The sequence below is a fragment of the Spermophilus citellus genome (genome assembly GCF_964194105.1).
Source record: "Spermophilus citellus genome assembly, chromosome: 1".
Classification (NCBI taxonomy): domain Eukaryota; kingdom Metazoa; phylum Chordata; class Mammalia; order Rodentia; family Sciuridae; genus Spermophilus; species Spermophilus citellus.
The window spans coordinates 27,215,499-27,239,706 of record NC_138182.1 but is presented as its reverse complement, the minus strand read 5'-3'; positions in this window follow the sequence as shown (position 1 = coordinate 27,239,706).

The window sequence follows — 24,208 nt, the reverse complement described above, 5'->3', positions numbered from 1 at the left end:
ATGGGAGGTCCCCTGAGAGTCTCCAGAATCAGCCCAGGAACCCAGCCCCTGACCAGTGCAAGCCCCATGAAGGAACCAGAGATCTCCAAAAGACTGTCATCTCTGATGTTGGCAACGAGAAAGAAGAGAAGGTAAATGGAAAAAAAAAAAAAAAAAAAAAACTTCTATGTATATAGCACCAGGAAGACCTGTGTCCTGAGTACTTACTGCCTTTGTTCCTTGAATTCCTGGGGAGGTTGGGGAACCAAGTGACACTTAATTCATTGGGACTCAGAGGAGCATAGACTTGGATAGATTAATGAATGAATGGTGATGAGTGTGAGAGAGCTGAGGTCTCTTCCTGCAAAATGTTGATGGTGATGATAATGATGATGGTTATGGTGATAAAAAGAATTAAAGAATTAAGCCAAAGATTAAAACTGAAACATAGTAAGGGTCAGAAATGGAGTTACCAGCTGGGCATGATGGCACATGCCTGTGATCCCAGCGGCTCAGGAGGCTTAGGCAGGAGGATCATGAGTTCAAAGCCAACCTCAGCAACTCAGTGAGGTCTTTAGCAACTTAGCAAGACCCTGTCTCAAAATAAAAATATAAAAGGGGCTGGGGATGTGGCTCACTGGATAAGCATCCCTGGGTTCAAACCCGAGTACCCCTCCCCCCAAAAAATAAAAGAGAAAGAAAGAAGAGAACCCCTAAACTCCCAAAGAAGGATTATTGAACACTGCAACTGGCTTTTCTGAAGCAACTATACAAACACCTCCCCTGAATTCTTTCCAACTTAATAGTAAGATTAGACTCCACTGTCCCGGAAAAGGGCAAGAGTGCACCCCTGGGTGGTCTGGGGGGTCTCCTGGTGCTTTTCCAATTGCAAGATTCCTACAATCTTTGTCCCAGACTCAACTATTTGGTATTAATAAGGAGGTACCTTTTTCAAAACCTTACTTTGAAAGAAAACATTGGCCACTGTTGCTGGTGGTAGCAGGCAGTTCTCAGTGTGGGGAAAAGGTGGTGAGGGGGAAGAGATCATGTCCCCATACCTACAGCAACAGAGGCCAGCTGGATTGTCCTCAATTCAGCTTCAAGAGAAAGAAATTGGTGGAGGCAGTGTGCAGAGTTTGGATATATAAAAGCCGGTAGCCATGTCAAGCTGGCCATGACTCTCTTGGGTGCTGAGTGCCTGGCTCATTTTGTATAGTCAGGATTCTCCAGAAAGGCAGAATAAATGAATACAGATAGATAAATAGATGATACATACATACATACATACATACATACATATGAGAAGGAGATTGACTTATGATAGGAATTGGTTCTCACAGTTATGGAAGCCAAGAAATCCTGCAGTCTGCCACCTGGAGAACCAGGAAAGCTTGTGGTAATAGTAGATCAGTCTCAGTCCAAAGGCCTGATAGTTGGGGAGGCCAATGGTACCAGACCAGGTTGAGTCCCAGAGCCAAGAGTCTGATGTTCATGGGCAGGAGAAAGCAGATTTTCCAGCTCAAGGAGAGGAGGGAATTCATACTTCTCCCACATTTGATTCTATCTGGGCCCTCAACAGATTGAATGATGCCCACCCACATTAACCAGGGCAGATCTTCTTTACTCAGTCCAGCGATTCAAATATTAATCTCTTCCAGAAATACCCTCACAGATTCACCCAGAAATAATGTCTGACTAGCTATCCAGGCAAACCCATAACCAAGTAAAGATGACATAAAACTAACCATCACAGAGTTATTACAAGATTAAATTAGGGGCACAAGACTAGTAACATTTGTGGATGCCCCTTGGTGAGAGTTCATTTGCACATGCAATTTGGTAAGCTCCAGGGAATATGCAGTTTTCCGAAGCTAGTAGTTTGAACTCCCATACAGAGTTAGCCCTTCTAATAATTGCCAACCTCGATAACAAAAGCCAGAGCCCTGCAAGGGCAGTCCAGTTGCAAGTAATAGGAGGAGTTCAAGCTTGCTTGGGCAAGAAGGGAAATTTATTAGCTCAAAGAATCCAACAAACTGAGAAAAAAAAAAGTTGAAAAGGGCAGAGTTGGACCTTGGAGCTCGGGAGTTCCCTCTCTCTGCCTCTGTCACCCGCCCTCTCTCTGTCTCTGGGCTCTCTCCCTCCATCTCTCTGCCTCTTTCTCACTCTTCCTCCCCACCCACCCCCTGCAGCTTCTCTTAGCATGTCAGACATAGATCTCTCCACAGAACAAAGTTCTGTTTTCCACAAAGTGGAAAATATGTCCACCTGCATCTCAGGAGTTTTACATCTTTGATCTTCTGCCAACTGTCAAGAGCAGACTTCTCTCATCTAAGCTCTTAGAACAACCTCATTGGCCCAAGCTGGCCAGATAGCCATTCCTGGGGAGGCCAAACCGATGGCAGAAAAACAAGAGCCTAGTAATTCCCACAGTCAGGGTTGAGGGGAATATTCCTAAAAAAAAAAAAAAAAAAAAGGTGCGGAGAGAGTGCTGGTAAATCTACCAAGGTGCTTTGCTTGCTACTTATAGCCCCAGATTACATTTTCCAGTGTTTGAAGTTTCTTTATCTTACACTTTGGTGTCTCATCCACATCTCATCCTGCTTGAGGGTTTATGTTATGCAAATGTGTGGCCCACGTGCCAGCACCCAGAAAAAACGGCATCCACAGGACCTAAGGAAGCAGACCTCGATGCTACTTGGACCCTTTGATCCCCACCAAAGGCAGGGGACCAGGTAGGTGTGCTCTTGCTCTTTCCCCAAGACTTTCTAAGCCCCACAAACTGGGGAGACTATGTCCACTTCTGAAGGTGCCTGATTGGAGGTTCAGTGACGCCCGCCCCCGCACCAGGAGCTCCCCGGAGTCACCCAGAATGGAGCGCACGTGCTGGTGGCGCGAGCCCTCTTCACCGGGTAAGTGCGTGCTCATAGCCACCCGAGATGGCCATTAAATTACAGTGTGCACATTAAGATTCTGGCTGCGGCTACGGAGGAGCACTTATCAGAGGTGAAGCCTCTGGAAATGCCATTCATCTCAATAGAGAGCTGCTGAGACAGAACAAAAAGGCCCGGGCGCTTGGCTCCACACGGGCACCACTGGCCGCGCCAGGGACAGTCCAGAGCAACCCGCAGCCTGTGGCACTGGGCAGCTGTGTCCAGGGGCCTGGCTGTGCTGGGCACTGTGCCAAGAGCTTCACAGTGGATGATTTATCCCCCACACACACACACCCCACATGACATCCCACCCACCCACCCCCTGCACCGCCACCATTCCCCAATCGTGGTCAAGGACAGCCATGTAGCAAGGAGCAGAACTGGGATCCAACACAGGCCTACCTAGCTTTAACGACTGGGGTTTCAACCACCCTGCCTGCTGCTGAGGAATCATTTTCAGAACTTGGTACCCTCTGCCCATCCGCATCATTGCTTGGCAATCCTGTCCTAGGCTGGCAGATTAAGCAATGGCCTCTCCACTCTTGAAGAGAGATTTTTTTTTTTTTTAAAGGAAGGAATGGAAAACACACACCCATCACAGGAAATAACATATCCCCAAGACACCTGGCTGTTCGTTAAGATAATTTGACAAGAAATATCCCACAGCTCCAAGGCTGTGGGCCTGCCCCTCTCCTGCCCACCCCCTGCTCCCAGACCCTCAGTACAGAGGCCTGTGCTGCACTTGTCTGTGTATGACAGCTTCGTTAGACAAATGTGCCGGGAGTAGGGAAGGATAATTAGCACATTCATTAATTAGAGTACTGTTAGTAGTTTGACTGTGAAGGACAACCATTTGTCAACAGAGATCAGGACAGCTGGGGCCAAGCAGTGACTCAGGGGGGGCAGCAACCCAGGGACGGCAGTGGCACTGACCAGCTGCTATTTAAAAACAGGGAGGCTGCTCATACACTTAGAGCTAAGCACATCCGTCACCATGGCAACATGCAGCCACTCCGCCTGCCTGTCAGACCACATTGGTGCATGCTTCACCCTCACCTCAGGGTGGGTGCTACCATCTCATGAGATCTCTTCCTTTCACTTCCCATTCAAGGTGCCCTCAGTGTTCATTAGGATGAGGACATACCCGCCCAGAGGTAGTGACAGAGGGGACACAAGAAGTGGGGTCAACCCTAGGTGAGGCGTAAAGATGCAGCCCAGGTCTCCAGGCACAAACCACCCATAGTTACAAAACCGTTTCTGTTCATTTCCGTTGAGCTAAAGAATATTCAAATTGATATTGATCTGAAAGATAAGTGTAAATGAACAAAGAAACCAGTTGTTCCAGATGTCTCAGGCCAACACTCTTTGAGTGTCATTTCTCCTTCTCTGACTGCTATCAGAGACCCTTTCCTTCCATGAACAGTCTGTGGTTCTGAATTGAATTGAACCAAATTGAGATGAATCCTCACATCATTCTATAGATGAGGAAACGGAGAGTGAATTTGCTACAACCCGAAATGCTGTCGACTAAATCCCATGCATGCTCAGGGCACTGAGGTAGGTGCTTTACAAATCAAAGTGGTATATACAGGTGCGACCTCCCCTCTCTGGTGTCTCCAGTTATAAGCTGATCACAGCAGTGCAAAGCAAGACGTTTTACAAGTCGTGGGCATTCACACAGACAGCAAGGAACAGAGGAGTATCCACAAAACCCTTTTCCTCTCCCATCAAACACACACACACACACACACACACACACACACAATGGTGTTCATGAGTTTGTAGAAAAAATTAAACAAATGACCCATAAGTGTGGAAAACAACGTGTGCACTGTGTTGTGTACAAAATCGAAGGTTAGTCGTGCTAACTCATGTACCTCTAAGGAAGAGATCAGTAATGAGCATGACCTGCCTTGAGAGCATTCAGTTCAAGTAGGATTAAAAATTGTGTGTTTAGCCAACAAATAAATAAAAAGAAGGAAGACCAGGACAGAACAGAGGAAGGGGACTAGGGGGAGGGTGGAGGGAGGGAAGAGGAAGCACTGGGGACTGAAATGGAGCAAATTAAATTTCCATGCATGTGTGATTATCAAAATGAACCCCACTATTATGTATGACTATCATGCATTAATAAAAGCATTTTTAAAACAAAGTAGTGGTGCTTGGGCTGGAGATGTGGCTCCATGGTGGAGCACACGCTTAGCATGAAGGAGGCCCTGAATTCATTTGCGGGAGCTGGAAAAGAAAATAGTTACAATGTTCATATCTGCTCAGTTGACTGTTGACAAAGTAATTCAAGGGGAAAGGCAAGTCTTTTCAACAAAAAGCCCTAGAACAACCAGATATTCATATGGGAAAGAAAGCGAACCTTGACCCTTCCCTGTAAACACACAAAATGAAACTAGATATGAGTCTTAAATCTAAACCTAAAAGCTAAAAATATAAAGCTTCTAGAAGGAAACATAGGAGAAGGTCTTTGTGATCGTGAAGAAAGCAAATATTTCTTAGAGAACACAAAAAGCATAAGCTATGTAACAAAAAATTCAATAAATCAGGCTTCATCCAAATTTAAGGCTCTTCTGATCTTCAAAAGATACCATTGAGAAAATAAAAGGCAAGCCACAGGCAGGGAGAAAAATATTTGCAATACATAAATCTGACAATGAACTTACATCCAGAATATATAAATAATTTACTTCCAGTAAATGATAACAAGATAAACAATCCCGTTTTAAAATAGCTTAATTGGGGTGGAGGTATAGCTCAGTGGTAAAGTGTATGCTTTGCACAGTCAATTCTGGGTCTACTCTCCACAACCAAAAAATAAAATAAATTAGTAAATGACTTGAAAGAACCTTTCACAAAAGAAGATAAGTGCATGAAAACACTGACCATCGATAATGGCCAAGGAAATACAAATTAAACCCACAATGAGATAACACTGTGCACCATTAGGATCGTGAGCAAGGGTGTGAGAAACTGGAATTCTAATTGCTGGTAAGAATGTAAAATGGTAAATGTAAAAATGGCAACATCTAAATACAAACACTGGAAAAAGTTTGCCAGTTTCTCAAAAAGTTCTACTTACTAATATGATCTAGCAATTCCATCTGGAATTTCTTCAAAAGATATAAAAATACCTATCTTGTATCAGCCAGGGTTTGACTAAAGAAGCAGAACCACTTGGAGATATTATATATTTTTAATATATATAGTTAGATATCTATCTTTATAAATGCATGTACTTTTAAGGTATTTGTTATAGGAATTTGACCTTTGTGATAAGGAGAGCTAGTTAAACAACTTTTTTATTTTTATCTCTGGGGAGTCACGGTAACAAAGTGCCACAAGTTGAATGGTTTAAAACAACAGAGATTGATTGTCTCATAATTCTAGAGACAAAAGTCAAAGTATGGACTTTTTTTGACAAAAGTCAAAGTCAAAGAAGCCTAAAGTCAAAGTGTGGGCGGGGCTGGCTCCCACTGGCAGTCTGCCAGGAGGGTGCTCCCTCGCCTAATTTCTGGGGAAAATCCTTGCTGTTCCTTGGCTGGAGTCTCCACCTCTAGGGTAACTTGGCACTCTCCCCTCCTATCTCTATCTTCACAAGGACACCGGGTTACCTTCTGCTCGGGCACACCCTACTCCTGTATGGCCTCTTCATTGATTACCTTTACAATTACCTTATTTGCAAAGAAAGGCCACATTCTGAAGGACTGGGGGTTAGGATTTGTCTTGCTGGGGGACAGAATTAGATTCCCTAACAGTGAGGCTGCTGTTTCTGTGGGCTGTTGCTAAACCCTAAAATCTGGAGGGCAGGCTGTTAGGAAAGGAAAAGGGACATGAAGAATGGGAAGCAAGGACAAACGGAAGCCTGTGAGGCTGAGCTGCTGTGGAAATCTGCTGGAAACTAGGAGAATGGGCTGGAACCATCCATGCCTGTCACTCACTGACTCAAAGACCCAGCCAGTGCTGATGCTGGGCACTTTCTGCCAGAGAATCTGGGACCCTTATTGAACCATCAGAGAAACTGAAGGAGTTTCCAGCAGAAGCTGGATAAGCAGGGGGCAGGACACTGCCCTGAGCCAACCCAGTGAATTGGCAGGTTAGCAACAATATGCAGCAGAACTGAGTACCCGCCACACCTGCTGAGCATAGCAAGATGGCTGCCCCTTCACTTCCACCTTCCTAAGCTCATATGAAACGTCCCACACTAACCCAGAACTATGCAGGGAAGCGAATTCAGGAAACACAGATCCCACATAGGTAATTGGGCACAAAACCAATCGGCCATTGACCACACTTGGCACTGATCAGCCAGGTACATGGCTGTAACCACGCCAAAGTTAACTTCCAGAAAAGACAATGGCAAAATCATCTTCCATCTAACCTAATGAAACCTTCCCTCATCCAACAGAACAAAACACTTACCTTCTCTCCCAAGAGAGGGTACAAATCTCATTCACCTTTGGGTGATGTTCCTTCTGCTTGTAACTGAATCAGTTTCCCTTTTTGATAGATGGTAACTTAAATACTGAGATACAATATTAATTAATAGTAATCAACACATTATGTTACACAGGAAGGGAATTGAATAGAGGAATTGAAAAAAAAAATGGTTAATATATACACAGATATAAATATAGCAAGAAATGTTCAATACTATCATCGTCATTGTTTCCAGAACTGGTTAGGTGGTTGTTGACTATCCATATGTCTATCCATATGTCTCTTACCCAGACCTTGTCACCAGTTTTCCACTCTTGTCCATTCTAGGTTTTAACCATCAGCCTAAACCATTCTACAGTCCTTTGCCCTCAGCAGGCAACTCAGTTGGCCAAAGATCCTTACTTGGTGAGGTGACCCAAATCTTTGTTCCTGAAGGGTCTGAATCATCAGTCCTACATGTGTTGGGTTGTTATTGTTGTCCGTTGACATTAATCCAGAACATGGAGTATCCAACCTCCCCTTAGTGATTAGGACAATCCAGGTAAGAAGGGAACTCCCCTTCGTTGCCCGTTGGTTCATTTAATGGACTTGTCACTGTGTTCCCTGATTGAAACATCCCCCCTAGGAACTAAAATTTCTATACGAGCAGAGCTTAAAGTTTCAGAGATGGGAAGGAAATCTTCACTGCAGCAACCAGAAGCAACAATGAGAAAAGCCACTCTATACCCAGAGTGAATGTCTATGCCCATGAAGAAAGGCAGCCCTGCCTCTTCCAGGATTGGAAGTGCTCCAGTATAATCAACCCGCACCAGGTGGCTTTCTAATCACCTCCCCTAACCCCAGGAACGGTGCCATGTTGGTGTAGATGTCTACTTTTGGCAGATTGAGGACTCAGCAATAGGTTGAGCCAAATTAGCCTTGATGGGTAAAATCCATGTGGCTGTGTCCACACATGGCCCTGACCTCATGGCCATTATTTGTTAGCGCATTGGACAAGGGCCAAGATGATGAGGAAAGAGGCTGACCATGATGTCAGCATGGATGATCTTGGCTACCTGATTATTAAGATCTTTCTCTACTGTTTTACGGTGAGTAGTCATGCATAATATATACTCTCGCATTTGGTTGTGCAGATGATTCTACCCATATGTCTCTTACCCAGACCTTGTCACCAGTTTTACAATCTTGTCCATTCTAAGTTCTAACCATCAGCCTAAACTATTAGCCACTGTCAGTTATTTAGTCTGTTTTATGACCATCTCTTCTTTTGGGCAAAATGAATACTTATTGGTACTGCTCAAAGTTCTTCCCCTTGAGGGGATTTTTCTTCACCACTGTCCTTCAGGGGCACCCCAGAGTGGACCTGTGCTGCAATTGTCTATTTTGTCAGTATTAGTATATGTGCGGACACCAAGAAAACACAGCCCAATTTTTTCTTCCTTAGTCATTGGAAATTGCTATGAGCAAATTGAGAGGGAGCAGTCAACATGGCTACATAATGGACAAAGGCAGGTGCTATTTGCTCATGCAACAGAATTGTTCTTGCAGTTCCTACCTGAGTCCCTTTGATGCTGAAATGCTGATGTGTGCCCCCAACTTTCTGGCTTGAGTAAGATGATGCTCGTTGATGATGGACAGCTCAGGTCACAGACTGTGGTGGCCCACAGTGATACATTCAGTGTTTATGATTAATAGTAAGCCAGGTGTTTCTCAGAAAGAGAATATTTATCTTCAGAGGATGATATATCTCTGCTCCAAAATCCTTAGGGGTTAGGCTGGAACTCACCTAGAAAAACCTGCCAAAGGCTGCAAGCAACTTCCCTATCTATCCCGACACTTTGAGTCTATTATATCAGTTGGGTCTTAAAGCGTAAGTGACAAAGCAGTTTGCAGGATAGACTGAACTTATCTATAGAGACTTCATTGTTCTGGTGTCACTCAAAACGATAAGCTTTGTAGGTTACTCAGTAAATGGGTGGGAATAGCATGCTCAAATGAGATGTAGGCTGCCTCCAAAATTCACATAGATCTTCTACACATTAAGCTTTTTTCTTTGTGGCAGGAGGATCAGAAGCAAAACCTTATCCTTCATCTTGGGATGAATAATTTGCCATGATCCAGACTACTGGATTCCAGAGAAATTTCTCAGCCTAGGCAGGCCTCAGATATGTGTGTGTGTGTGTGTGTGTGTGTGTGTGTGTGTGTGTGTTACAAATCCACCCCATGTCCACACAAAGGCCTGTACTATAATGTTTGTAGCCGTTATTCAAATAGCCCAACAATGGAAATAACCCAAATGTTCATCAGCAGGTGAATGAATAAACAAATTGTGGTATATTCTTACAATGGAATTATTCAGTAATAAAAAGGAACAAACTACTGATGCTTACAACATAGATGAATCTTCAAGCCATTATGCTGAATCAAAAAGACAAAATAAAACAGAGAGCATGTTGTATGATTCCATTGCATGAACTTCTAGAAAATATAAATATGATCTATAGTGACAAAAAACAGATAAGTAGTTACTGAACCTGGAGTTGGGTTTTGACTGGGTATGAACAGTAGAGAACCTTCTTTGGAGTGACAGAAATATTCTGTATCCTCACTCTGCTAACGATTATATGGAAGTACACATTTGTCAAAAATTATACAGCTGTATACTTTAAATGGGTACATTTTATTGTATATAAATTATATCTCAATAAAATTGACTCTAAAGAGCATTTCAAAAAAATTTTTGATGTGTGGTCACCTCAGAAGCATTTTTCACTTACAAGTTAAAGTGAATTGCACAGAAGATGAATCACTTTATTTAATAAAGTTTCAACAAAGGAATTTATATTAACTACATTATGTAATATATGGGATATAGGATCTCCTGGCTTTGCATTAGTTTAGAAATATCAGATGAGGCCAGGTGTGGTGGCACATCCCTGTAATCCGAGTGACTTGGGAGACTGAGGCAGGAGAACTGCAAGTTCAAGATAATCCTCAACAAGTTAAAGAGGCTCTAAGCAACTTAGCAAGACCCTGTTTCAAAATAAAAAATAAAAAGGGCTGGGGATGCAGCTGAGTGGTTAAGTGTCCCTGGGTTCAATCCTTGGAATAAAGAAAGGGGTGAGGGGAGGAAGGAAGGAAGGAAGGGAAGGAGGGAGGGAGAGAGAGGGAGAGAGGGAGGGAGGGGGAAGGAGGGAGGGAGGGAAAGAGAGAAAGGAAGGAAGGAAGGAAGGAAGACAGATCAGGTAGGGAAAGCTCTGTTAGCCTTTTTCCTACACAGACCAACAATACTGCCTATGGGGTCAAACCACTTGCACTCATTCCTTATTGTATATCCCTTGTTCTTCTGCAGACTTTGGTTTCTATCTTAAGTAGTTACATGGTATGATCACCCATCTGTGATTCTAAGGTAATCAGATGTCCTGGACTAGTCCAAACAATAAATAAATTTCACCTATATGGAAAAAAAAACAATGAAATGGCTATAAATTGCCTCTCATCCAGATCATCTTCTATCTTTGGCCAGAAGCCACCCAACTATGAAGTTGGATTATTATCCTCAAAGAAGAAATGTAGACAGGAAAGAAAAAAAAAAGCATCAAAAAGAAAGCATTAAACACAAATGAGCTCAAATAATGAGCCAATCAATTAAAAGACAGGAATTTAGCTGATTCTGTTAGTAATTTGGAGAAAAGTCTTCATGAAATTTTGTCACTGTGTAATTTAATCTCAAGCAAAACTTGAAGGGACCAACTATCCCAAATCAAATGGAACGGTCATATTTTAAACCTGAATCCTAGAGTATCAGAGTAATATTTACAGGAAAAGGAACCCCACCCAATATTGAATAGTAGTAGATAACATTTATTGAGTTTCTGCCTAGAACCATGCTAAGCACTCTATATACGTTATCTTATTCAGTTCACTTTGTCAAGATATAAACTGAGAGTCACAGTAACTTGCCCAAACTTACCATCTAGCAAACGGTAATTGAGTCTTTTTTCTGGTCTAGCTTTCACTTTTTATGAGCTCTGCTCTCCTTTCAATTTGCTAATATGAAATATGGGCATTTTCAATTATCAACACATTCTCATCAAACTAAGAATTGAAGGAAACTTTAAAAAAAAAAAAACCTACCATTAACCATACTCATGGTGACAAACTAGAAACTTTCCCATTAAAATACTAAAGAAGGCAAGGAACTCTCTCCAAACAACTTCTTTTTAACATTGTACTAGATAAAGAAAAAGAAAAGGAAATAAAAGTTGTACAAATTGGGAAGGAAGGAATAAAACTCCTTTTCCACCAATGACATAATTGTCTACATAAAAAATCTGAAAGAATAAACAAAAACTCTTGAAATTAGTGAGCAATTATAGCAAGGTTGCAGGATAGTGGTTTGGTATACAAAAACAATCACTTTTCTATATACCAACAATGAGCATCTGAACTTTAAAAAAAAGTTCATTAAAATCACAGTGCCACCTACATTTTCATCCACCCCAAAGAAAATACTTAGTCCTAAATCTAACAAAATATATACAGATCTAGATATGGAAAACTAAAAGACTCTAATGAAAGAAATCAGAGAAGAGATATCCCATGTTCATCAATAAGAAGACTCAATATTGTCAGGATGTCGGTTCTTTCCAACTTAAACATTAGATTCAAGCCATACCAATCAAGTCCAAGAAAGTCATTTTGTGGATATCAACAAACTGATTTTAAAGTGTATGTGGAGATGCGAAAGACTTAGACGAACCAATAATATTGAAGAAGAAAAAAGAAGACGAATGACTTCTTCAGGAATTACTAAAAAGAGAATTCAAGACAATCTGATATTAACAAAAGAATATATATCAGTGGGACAGGGATCTTAAAAATAAACTAATATAACCTATTATAGTCAATAGATCAATGATAAAGAAGCAAAAATATAATGGTACCAAGATAGTCTTTTCAACAAATGGTGCTGGAACCAGACATCCACATTAAAAAAAAAACAAAAACACACTAGACATGGATCATATGCCCTTCACAATACATAATTTACCACACATTATTCTGTCTACATATTCTACTTCTTTTATCTCTTAGCAATGTATCATTGGATCTGAAACAAATCATGCTCTTACAGAATCTTCAACATGGCAACTATTTTTAAACATGTATGATTAGAAGAGTTCCAAGTAATTAGTTAGAAGTGATCTAACATCTCCCACTGATCTATTAAAAGAATCATGGATTAGACACAGTTCTATAAACCCAGACCCTAAAGAGGATCAGGTGACATTAGGCAAGAGGACTAAACATTTTATATCTTCTGTGTTTTTTTATTTATTCACTCATTCACCAAGGATATATACCATGTGCACTGGTTTTACATTAAGCAATAAATCCAGTCAGTGTTAATACTAGTTAGACTTCAGTTTATTTGCCTACAAGCAAAAAAACACGAAAGAGCAGTGACTTAAACACTTAGACATCTAAGCCATTAAATGAGAGTTTATTTTCTCTCATGTAAAGGAACTTCAGTGGTAAGCAAACCAGGGTTGGTGGGCAACCTGAAGGCCATCAAGGACCTGGGTGACTTCTTTCTTCTCCCGCCATCATAAGATATGACTTTAACATAACCTGATTGTCTTAAATGACTTCTGATGTATCTGCCATATGCTCTGAATTTAGGAAGCATGAAAGAGAAAGATTAAGGAGGAAAAAAAAAAAAGAATTACCTCTTCAAAGAGCTTCCCTGGAAATACCACTCTTGAACTTTCATTTCTCACTGGCCAGATTGTTGTTACATGGCCATTCCTAGCTGCAGAGGAAACCAGAAATAGAGCCTTTCAGTCAGACACATTACTTGTTCAAATAGAGTCTGAGATGAATGGGGAAAAGATATTGAATAGGCCGTTATCACAGTCTTTCTCACACAGGGTAACAGGAAAATCTACCCAAAGGATGTCGGGTCTTGACAAAGACATGAGGAAAGAGGAAATAATATGTTCGAAGATCTTAAACAGAAAGAAAGTCATGATGCAGTTGAGGAACTGGAATTTTTTTCATTTAGCTAGAAAAGAGATTGAAAGTGTGGTGTGGAAGGGACTTAGGAAACCACATCACAAAGGCTTTGCTAGTCCCATCCAGGAGTTTCCAAATGATTCTGGGGCAAGGAGAAGCCACTTGAGGACTTCAAGAGGAGCAGTCTCACAACTGAATTTGCATCTTAGGAGGTGGCTCTGGCTGCAGCGTGGAGCACATGTTGGAGGGAAATGGAGAGCAGCTGGGGTCCCATGCCAGAGGACCATGGAGAAAAGATGGTGGAGAAGACTTGGGTGGTGACGATGGCATGAGGTGGAAGTTGGTGGATCTGAGGGCTGTCCACAGAAAACTGGACTGTCACAATAGAAGGACTCTCGGATTTCTGACTTACACCACTGGACGAATACAGGTGCCACTCCCTGAGAAATCCCTTCAGGACCTTTTTGCTGTCATCCTTCTCACAGTGCTTAGTCAGGGGGCACTTGGGGGTGTGGTTGAAGTTATGGGTCTTGATTGACTTTGACAATTCTTGAGTGAATAAGCCTTGCAGCCCCGCCCCCAGACCATCCAGCAGTGCTATTGTAACATGGCAAAATTGGACTTGATGCAGCTGTATGATATTAAGAATGAAAATGGGTAATAATGAGTGTAATGCATTCCACTATTGTCATGTATGTAAAAAAATAAATAAATAAAAGAATGAATGCCCATCTCCTATGGCCTCCTGATAGGGAAAGAAGAAGGATGAGGGGTGCAGCATACACACCCCGTCTCGGGACTGGATTCTGCCACAAAAGCATCTATGCCCACAGAGAAGGGAGGAGAAAAATTAGAAAAGCTGTCTGCTCCGAGGATGGTGCTCCAGGGCACAGGCGAGCCATTCTCTCAGGGATGAGAAGGGCAGGGAGAGGAGAAGCTGCTTTGCCGGTTCTTTCCTTTATTGACAGAAATTATGCAGCCAGCAAGGAGACAGAATACTCATATTAAATGACTATGCATTTGAATATTCAAATGTTACGTTTTTTTTTTTTCCCCCAGCAAATTAGCCTAACCACATTAGTGGAGTATATATAGCATTAAAGTGTTTTTGTTCCTGTTTTCCTTTCGAATAAACTAGCTGAAGACATTATTGTTTGCTGTGTTAAATGGATTTCATAACTAATACAGGATGTGGCTAAATTCATATTGCTGTGATCATTTTAATTGAATTTCCTGACTCCGACTTGTTTAATTGTCAACTCTTAGCACTGCATTAAACATAAGGTTCCAATGTTATTAATATGAAATGCTCACATTCCCTTATGCCTGTGATTATATTTTTGCTTATCCTTCCTGAATGTTGTATTAAGTCTATTTAAAAGATATCCCAAGAGACCCTTATATGTTTACTGCATTAAAAGAAAACCAGATGTTCTCACATATCATGAAAGATAATACAATTTACCTTGTATATGAAGCTTGTTGAGAACCACTTAGAGATCTTTTTTTTAGGTAGCCAGGGAGTTTAATCTATAGCATCCAAGAGTATATAATATTGTAAAATTAGAAAATAAAAGCCAGTCACATTTTCCAAATGCAAACACACACATTCAAAGTATTCTCACACAAAAAGAAAACAAAACATTTGAATCTCAGTCCTATTGTTCTCAAGCTGTGTTTGAATCACACTCACAAATTAGAACCGACACAAGCTTATCACCAGAGCATCCCGGAGCATCCCTGATGTCACCTCACTCCTTTGGAACGTGTCCATAACCCCATTTACCCACTTATCTAGAACAAACAACCAATTGTGTCATCACGAAAGATGACCCCAAGCAATCAAAATAGATTTATTTCAGAATATTCATTAAACAGCATTTGACTCTTGGAAATGCCCTGAAGAGACTGGTCATTTTAAAATGATTTTAACAAGCCTAGTGATCTGAAGTCTATACCTGCAGCAGAGAATAAGCAAGAGAGTAGGGAAATGAGACTAAGGATATGAGAACATTTGTTGAATGCAACTAAATCTAAGCTATCTTAACACATTACTTTATTTGATCTTTGCAACAGCCTTATGAAGACGTATTATTGTCCCCATTTTACAGAGAAAAATATAGAAGAAGGTCATACAACATATGGTAAAGCTCAAGTTCTAACCATAACAATAATTACCAATATTTATTAAGTGTTCTACATGTACCATACACTGTCCTGAGCACCTCACCTCCATCATACCCCTTAATTTTTACAAAAAAAAAAAAAACTCCATTGTTGTCACCTCAGAGAGAGAGGAGGGATTTTGAGCTTGAAAAGTGTAGAGGTACCTTATGCGCCATCACACAACTAGCTAACAACAGAGACAAGCCTCAGACCCTGGACAGTGTGACCCCCAAGCCCTTAAGGTTTCACCACAGCCCTTACTGCACCAACAGAGAAGGGACAACCAGAAGGAGAAACAATGGCAGCAGTAAGAAATGGCAATGGGATGGCAAGAGAGAAATTTCTTTCAATTTAAATAGACTGAGCACGAAAATAGAGTAGGCCAAGATGTCCAAAAGACGCTGCTGTCACTGAGGATGAGGGCAGGAGTTTGGACCGAGGGAGGACTGTGAGGCATGCACCCACATGCTCCATGAGCTTGGGGGAGGGACAGCCAGGTGGTCAGTGGACAGGGTGAACATAGTGAGAGAGGGCTGTTCTAACCTCAGAGGTCAAGAGTTTTCCAGCAGGATGGAGGATGCATGGTTAGGAAGCCACATTGGAAAGGCAGGACTGCCCTATCCCACATCCTGATGTGACCTGAGCCCCAGTGTGGACCCCACCTTTTGATCCTGAGGTTGTGGGCTGCAGAGAATAAAAGGCCTTGTTTGAGAAGAGTGCAGGGATGCCAGGTTCCAGCAACATCAAAGAATGTTCTGAGAAATGATTGAGGCATGCAAGAGTTTGTGGTTCACAGGGTGAATGTTCCAGAGGACACAGTGAAAGGTTTGGGAAGGAGGAGGGGTGGAGGAAGGGACAAGGCTGGTCAGAGACCTGGGGAGAAGGACTGAGCAATAAAGAATTCTGGCTTTGGCCTTGAGCTTCCCATGATGGAGCCTCAATAAAGCCTCTGAACATCCAAAGCTCAAGGGAGCTTCCCCTGTAAGCAATACAGATGGTCTCCAAACTACCACAGGTCTACTTACAATTTTTGACTATGCAATACTGCAAAAGTGATATGCATTCAGTAGGAATCACACTAGGAATCCTTTTCTCAGGCTAGCTTCGTGTGTCCAGGATCACAATGTTAGGCAGCAGCAGTAATCACAGCTGCCAATCAGCCCAATCATCACCAGGGAAAGAAACAACATTCTGCAGTATGCTGCATGTCTAAGCTAGGATGTACGGCAGGTTACACCGATGAAATGTGTCTTCAGTTTATGAGAGGTTCCTTAGGATGCACACTCTTCTTAGGTAGAGGAGATTCTGTTCTCCCTGCATGTGCATGGAAGGATGCAGGAGAGTAGACATTTCACGAAGGGGCTGAGACTTTAGGCAATAACTAAGGAACATAGCCATGCTAAAGAGGTGGATTAGACAGTTTCCCCATCACCCCCGCCACCAACCCAGTATCTAAAAATAATAGTTTTCAGGCTTTAATGTGCATGCAAATAATATAGGAATCTTTTTTAAAAAGGAATAAAAATGGTAAAATGAATTTTAAAAAATAATATAGGAATCTTGATAAGAAGCAGATTGTGACTCAGGAAGCCTAAGGGGGCCTGATCTGCATTTCTGATAAGCTGATGCTACTGTTCCATGGAGCCCACATGCTGGAATAAGGTTTTGAATCCATGGTTCTCTAACTTTGCTGCACATTGCAATTACCCGGGGAGATTTTAAAGCTCCTCACGCCCAGGGTGCACATCAATCTGCATTTCTAGGAGTGGGATTCAGGCAGCCTTATTTTTGAAATTGCTCAGGTGATTCCAATGTGCAGCCAAGTTTGAGAACCACTATCTGCAGACACTTGAGACACACAGAATCCAGTTGTTACTTCGAGGAAAGATTTAGCACTAGTGGTGTGGGGCCAAGTGTTCCTTGGTGGCTGCAGGTATTGGCAGAGGCCTGGGTGCGGGGACTATAGGGAGGAGAAGAGTGTTTGCTGCAATTAGGCCAAGGTCAGGCTGGGCTCTTGATTAAAAACTCATGTCAACCCCAGATTGATAAGTTCAATCCTATCTGTTTAAGAAGTTGAGAAATAATAACTAAATAAATAAAAACCTTGCCTGCAATTCTGGCAAAGGAGCAGGTATCTCCATGTGAGATTCCCCTGACCTGTGATGGTCTCTTAGCACATGGTGTCCACAATCAGCTCTACCATGCTCCAGTTATTCAAACCTCTTGGATGGTTCATCTCCAAAGGGGAGCCCAGCCTCAATGGCAGAGTAAACAGATGTTTCCCCAAACTCAATTGCATGATGTCTTATCAGCCTATTTAGAACTGAAATTCTTATTTGACTATGACTAACTCTTGTGTGTGCGTATTTTTGTGAGTATGTTGTGTGTGTGTGTGTGTGTGTGTGTGTGTGTGTATGTTTAAGCCTGTCTTTATAATCACTTTGGATGCTGGATTTGATGTCCAGAAAGAGATCACCCTAGAGATCAATGGGCCATTTGCCTGACCATAAATTCCTTTAAAAGTCCCAATAATCCAAGGGAATGCTAACGTGATGGACGGAAACTCAGCAGAGGGCTTTCTCTAAATATCCTAGGCATCTGAACACCGCCTAATGGAAGGCCCTTCCCAACACAAGGGGAGCCTCCACGGGAGCTTGACCTTGGAGGAGCCACTAGGGCTGGGGAGCAGCTGGCAGCCTGAGTCACTTCTCACATGGTCAGTGCTCTTCCTGCCTCCCTGCCCAACCCGTAGGCTTCAGAGGTTACAACCACTTTCCCCCTGCATGGTACCAGCAGAAAGTGTCCAGACCTGGGAGAAAGCAAGAGTGGGCATGGAGATATCTTGGCCCCCAAGGAAAGCCCCAAAAGACACTCCTCACCGTCACCTTGGCCAGTGCAATATGGCAGAACTATACTCACAGAGTCATAGAGTATTCTTTTTAATAATAATAAAACTAATATATATCAGGCACAGTAAATGTACAGTAAAAGTATACTGAGTACCTTGTATCCAAGGTCTCATCTAATACACTCATAACCCAGTAGGACAGGAGTCATTATTATCCCCCTTTTCACAGAAGAGGAGAGTGAAGCTCAAAGAGCCGCATAACTTGGCCACAGCCACAGCAAGTTAAAACATGGTCCTCAGAGCCACATGTGTCAAACCCAAAGCCAGTGAAACCTACTCGTTTTATGGATAGCCATGAGGCATAGGCTGTGGGTCCCAGGCCACATGTCAACCTGGAATAGGAGTGAGGTGACAAACCCAGGGAAGAGGACAGTCCTTCTACAGGCTGCAATGCTCCAGGACCAGGTGAGAAACACCTGCCCCTCATGACCTTGACACAAGCTCCAGAGGAGAATTCAGCCCAATTCTCCAGTAAGTTATAAGATAGAGGCCAGCAATGGGCTTGCCCACAAAGGACAACGAACACTTAGCAAGCCCTGAGTTTCCTACCAGGAACCAGAGACGATAAGCTAAGCAGAAATATCCCAAGTCTCAAGGGCAAGCCACAAAGGCCCCAAAGAACCACCTACCAATATTTCCAAAATCCAGGATCTCCTCCCCTTTGATGCATCCATGAGAGCCACTAGCAGGCTGGAAATCAGCTCTGGGTCCTGGGAGAGCTGCATTAGCTCAGGGGCAGCCAGCAGCCGACAGGAGCCCTCACACCAAGCCCTGTGGCCAGGTGGCTGCCTCTCTTGATCAGGAGCCAGGGGCAGTCAGGGAGAGCCAGAACAAAACGGGTGATACCTCCAAAAATGGATCATTGCCCCTGGGAATGGCGAAATCACTGGTACCCATTCAAGTGGATGTCACCTCACACTTACTCCTCCTGGCCCAAGTCCCCTTCATTCCTGGATTGCTTCTGTGAGGAGGGAGAGGGCATTCATGTATCTTTCTCAGGAGAGATCAGAAAGGACCAGCTGGCTCCTCCCTCCAAGGTACCTAGCCCTGAGCTTTGTGTGACTCTGAACACCCAACCTGGGCCTCTTCCCTGATGGTCAGCACATTTGTCATTTCCCCAGTGCTAATTTAACATGCATGTTTTGAAGAGCCAGGGCTGGGAGTTAGGCCACTGGGCACTTTCCAGGGATCAGTTATTTAATGCAAAGCAAAAAAGAATTCCATACACATGTACATGTACATACACATGTACACACACTTAACACACAGAACACCTCCTCAAACACTCAAACACACATACACGCGACACACACCACTCCCAATACACACACATCCAACACTCACATCCAAGACTCAAACGTCCATAATACACCCACATGCTTACACACGCACATACACACACACACACACACACACACACACCAGCCCCAAGAGTTTATATGTTCCCAAGGCTCCCCGGTGTATATAATGTTTCCCCAATTCAGAAGTTTGTAGAGTCTCCTGTGGAGTCCAAGGAGAGTTGTAGTTGAATGTGAGCACTTTGTTTCTGTTGCCTCTTAGCATTGTTAGACATCTGGTTCACAGTGAAGCAAGCTCACTGTGGTTCTTGGGGGGTTATCCAGTTGGGTCAGGGCTCCTCCTTCCATGGAGCCCTAAAATGGGAGATGGGGGTGAAGAGATGGGGAAACGCAGAGCTACACCATGGCTGGAGCCGGGGCCCCTTCGGCGTGATCTTCACCAGAGCAGTGACACCCTCCTCTCTCGTGCCTGTTCCTTTCCTGAGTGCCTCGTGCCTCGTCAGCCTCCCAGACCAAACTCACCCACACCAGCATCGGGCTGGGTGCAGCTTTCTACCTGTGGGGTGGGTGGCACTGCCATCAGAGAGGACTCGAAATTGCGACATTGCCTCACTGGCTCATTTCCTTGTACCATGCAGGAGGAAGCCCTGACGACTCAGGGCCGTGGCAGGGCACCCTGTGTGGACACTTCCTCTTTCCCAACCTCTCTGTCACTTCACTTGGCCTATCTCCTTCCACAAGCCTCTCCTTTAAGGCCCTGGGACCTAGGGGCCTAGTACCGTCCCCTCTTAGGAAACAACACCCCCCCTCTCCATCACCGCTAGTACCCCATCCCCACCCCCAAACACATCCCTTCTTCTGCCTTGGAAACTCCAACGTCTCAGGTTCTGCTCAAACACACATGGAGCCTCCCCTCTGCGCAAGCTTTACCAATTTAGGATTGGAGAAAACAGAAGGCCAAAGAAGACTTGTGGGCTCAGGTCCTGGAGGAAAGTCATTCTCAGGCTTGTCCAGAACCAGGGACCAAATGCCCTCAGGACACTCCCTGCCTGACGCTCTGCCTCTGTGGGTCAGCTTATTTCTCTCTACCTGGCACGAGGCTCTCATGCAAGATCCACGGGGGTGGAAGGTGTTTCTGCTAACTCCCCAGCTGACAGTCATCTCAGCAGGGGACCTCTTCAGCTGTCATCTAAGGAAGCACCCAGTCCCATATGACATGGAGAAAACAAGTTTCTCCTTTAATAACATTTTGTTCCTGGACTTTACAGAATAATCTTAGGCCTGGATCAACCTTACAATCCCCAAGACACATTTTAGGGGCTGCTATCCTTTGAATTATGTCCCTAAAAAGATAAATTCAAGTTCTAAGCCTGGAACCTCAGTATGTGACTTTATTTGCAAACAGTAATTGTGGATGCAATTAGTTAAGATGAGGTCATTCTGGAGTAGGGTGGGCCTTGATCCAGTATGACTCATGTTCTTATAAGAAGAAACACAGGGGCAGACACGCTGGAAAACAGCCACGTGATAACAGGCAGACACCGCTGTGGTACTCTGTGAGTCACAGAACACCAAGGATTGCTGGCAACACCTGAAGCTAGGAGAAAATCGAGGGGCAAGTTCTCCCCCGGGGCCTTCAGAGACAGCATGGTGCCAAGGGGCCTAACACCTTCCTCTCTTCCTGACACCTTGATTTTGGACATCAAGCTTCCAGAGCTGTGATAATGAATTCCTGTAGTATATATCCTCCCAGTTTGTGGTTCTTGATTACAGCAACTCCAGGAAACTAATACAACAGCCCACATCAGTGGTACCAGCTCAAACAGATTCTTTACCTCCCCCATGTCTCCCCCTAATAGAAGGCACTTGTGTTTCAACTCATCCCACCAAAATGAAAAATTGTTTGGGGGTGCGCCTGCTGTGCTCTTTCCCAGTTACTGTCACCCAAGTCAATGTCTTCTAGGAACAAGGATAGGATACCATTAGAGGCAAAACAAATCACTCAACAGCAGGCAGTGTAAACGGATTGATAAACACTACAGGCAAGAAACGGTATGGTATCCATATGAGAAATGAGCTAATGCATGCTTGGAGACCCCTGAAGACTTTCATATTAATCAACATGCAGGGGTCCCCTGCTTTGTCCTGAAGCAAATAAAAGGGCAGGCTCTGAGCTAATTGCTGTGCTCCTGGATGTCTCTGGGAACCAACATCTGCCATCATGCTTGCTTTGGATCTGAGTCTCTGAGACATTGATTAATTTAAGGTATTAAGGCGGTAACTATTGTTCAGAGATTCAAAATTTGCAAATGTCATCAATGGTCTAAGTAGGAGGTTGCTGTTTATATTGCAAATACAGTTGGCCAGCAAAATACAGGACACCTGATTAAATTTTAATTTCAGGCAAACAATGAATCATTTTTAGTATAAGGATTCCTTAAATATGAGCGTATTTTTATTTGCCAGGCCTGGCAGCCCTACCTAACTGCAGGCTGCACTTGCAGTCCTAACTCTGTGCATTAGAGATGTCATTGAATGGGAGGGCCATAATGAAATCTGCTAACGGTGCCATCAACTGGAAAAAATGTCAAACGGCCCAAGAGAAGGCCTGACGCAGTGAGGCTGCATGACAACATGTTGCATGTTCACAGAGAGAGTTGGACGTTTAGATTTACTAACGTGGTGACCTGAAGAGTGGAGGGAGGAGGGGCACAGTTCCCAACCTCACAGGCAGATAAAATGAAATCCGTCACATCCACACTAACCCCGAAGTCACAGTTCTGCTCACTTTGGTGGTGGCACAATACACAAAAGTCACAAGTGTGTCATCCAGATAGAACACAAATGCCATACAAGCTCTATGACTCTCTATGAACTCTCGTGAAGTTTTATTGATCCTATCTACAAGAGCAAGTCTCAATTTAAAAGAAGGCCTATAGGGGCTGGGGATGTAGCTCAGCGGTAGAGCGCTCGCCTAGTATGTCCAAGGCCCTGGGTTCAATCAGAAGGAACAGGAGAAGAAGAAAGAAAAAGAGAAGGAGGAAGAAGGAGAAGGGGGGGCTAAGGAGACAAGGAGAAGAAAAAAGGGAGAAGGAGGAGAAAAGGAGAAGGAAAATGAGGAAGAGGAGGAGGAGGAGGAACAGGAGGAGGAAGAGGAAGAGGAAGAGGAGGAGGAAGAGGAGGAAGAGGAGGAGGAGGAGGAGGAGGAAGAGGAGGAGGAGGAGGAGAACTTCTATCCTAAGAATTTATTTTGGTGCCGGGGCTAGGAGCATGGAATATGGAACCAGTCTGCTCTGTTGAGGGGAGACTGACCCACCTATACTTTCGAGAGTGGTTTCTGATTTGCCCAAGCTAACAGTAAAATCCCTCCTTTCTGTCCCAGTAAGCTATTCACTAATCCAAGTGTGCATAGCGATTCTCTGGGATGTGCCACCTCGAAAAAATACCCAGCTCCCCGGTCTCCACTGTCACTCAGAAGTGACTGAGTGATCAGTTCAGGGATGTAAATGGAATTCTGGTTGGGGCTGCTAGGAGAGAGGTTCATGGTGTTTTTGTCTTAGTTTTGTGTTTCTTCTATTAAAGCAAGTTGGGCTGTACCAGATTATTAGCCTATTCCCTTTTACCAGGGGCTAACATGTGAGTTCCAACATGGAGTGGCCATCTCGCTTCCCGGAAAACAAAAGCCACACACTAAACAGGGTGGAACAGAGAACTGGGGGAGCCTGGGCTTTTTGTTGTGTTTTGTTTTGGTACCAGGGATTGAACTCAGGGGTACTCGACCACTGAGCCACATCCCCAGCCCTATTTTGTATTTTATTTAGAGACAGGGTCTCACTGAGTTGCTTAGTGCCTGAGGCTAGCTTTGAACTCATGATCCTCCTGCCTCAGCCTCCTGAGCTGCTGGGATTAAGGCATGTACCACAGTGCCCGGCAGGAGCCATCCATTTTGAAAACTATTAATAATAATAATAATAGTAGCAGAGTATGACTCAAAAGTGTAGAAAATTGGCATGAGGTAGACAAATAGATCAGTAGAACAGAACAGAGAGCCCAGAAATGGATTTACTCTGGCTATAAAAGTAAAACTTGATCTACTGGAACTTCATCAAAATTTAAAGTTTCCACTCATCAAAAGACATTAAGAACATGAAAAGGCGACCAAAAACTGGAAGAAAACATTCATAAGATTTATCTGATGAAGAGCTCGTATCCACAAAATATATGCCATAGATGAAAAATAAAGCAAGCAAAACATAGCCCAATGTTTTTAAAAGAATGAGTGAAAGACATTAATAAGCATGTCACAGGGAAGGTACAGAAATGGTCCATGAGCTCATGAAAAGATGCTCAATATCTTTGGTCATCAGAGAAACATAATCCTTACAACCACTGTGAGATTTCACATCAATGGAATAGTAAAAAAGTTTTTAAACTGGCAACACCAACATGTGGAACAACTAGAA